Below are 1102 nucleotides of genomic sequence, written 5' to 3'. Positions count from 1 at the left end.
ATTATATGAAGACTGCCTGTTTCTATTATAACTATCTTTTCCATGTCCTAGAGCCAGACACCACCATTTGGTACTAAGCAGCCAAACAATATTTATATTTACCATAGAATATGTTGTGAGGAGTAGATAACATAATTTGCAGACATAGTACAGGCTTTTAGGTGTTACAAGAGTAAGGACATTTTGTTTAATCTGGAAGCAAAATGAAGTAATGCACAAGTCTTGCAATTCCTTTGCATAAGCACTGCAAAAGCATTTAGACTTGGGATATTCTGAACAACATGGGCTAACTGAACCTGAATGCTTACATCTCACAGACAAGCAAATAGTATCCTCAGTGATAAGACTTAAAATTATGGTACTTTGATTATACTCTGTGGAATAAATGAGATTGAGAGTCCAGGTCTCATTGAGAAAGGAAGTGTGGGGCTGTAGAGATGGTTCAGTGGTTGAGAGCACTGGCTGCTCTTGCAGAGAACCTGGGTTTGACTCCCAGCACCCACATGGATGATAACAATCATCTGAACTGGAAGTTTCAGGGGATCTGACACCCTCTTCTGACCTCTGCAGGCATTGTGCAACATGGGTGCACTTACATATATGCAGGCAATAAACTTATACATATAGAATAAAAATAACTTTTAAAATATTTTTAAAAAGAACGAAGTGTAGGGGGGCTGGAGAGATGCCTCCCAGCACCCACATGGATGATAACAATCATCTGAACTGGAAGTTTCAGGGGATCTGACACCCTCTTCTGACCTCTGCAGGCATTGTGCAACATGGGTGCACTTACATATATGCAGGCAATAAACTTATACATATAGAATAAAAATAACTTTTAAAATATTTTTAAAAAGAACGAAGTGTAGGGGGGCTGGAGAGATGCCTCAGCAGTTAAAAACACTGACTGTTCTTGCAGAAGACCCAGGTTCGAATCCAAGCACCCACATAGCAGCTAATGACTGTCTGTAACTCCAGTTCCAGGGAATCCGACAGCCTCTTCTGTCCTCTACGGGCATTGCATGACACGGGTGCACTTACATACATGCAGGAAAACACTCATACACATAACATAAAAATAATAAATAAAATATTTTAA

The sequence above is a fragment of the Nannospalax galili genome, unplaced genomic scaffold, assembly GCF_000622305.1.
Source record: "Nannospalax galili isolate Female #2095 unplaced genomic scaffold, S.galili_v1.0 scaffold858, whole genome shotgun sequence".
Lineage (NCBI taxonomy): Eukaryota > Metazoa > Chordata > Mammalia > Rodentia > Spalacidae > Nannospalax > Nannospalax galili.
This window is presented reverse-complemented; position numbering follows the sequence as displayed.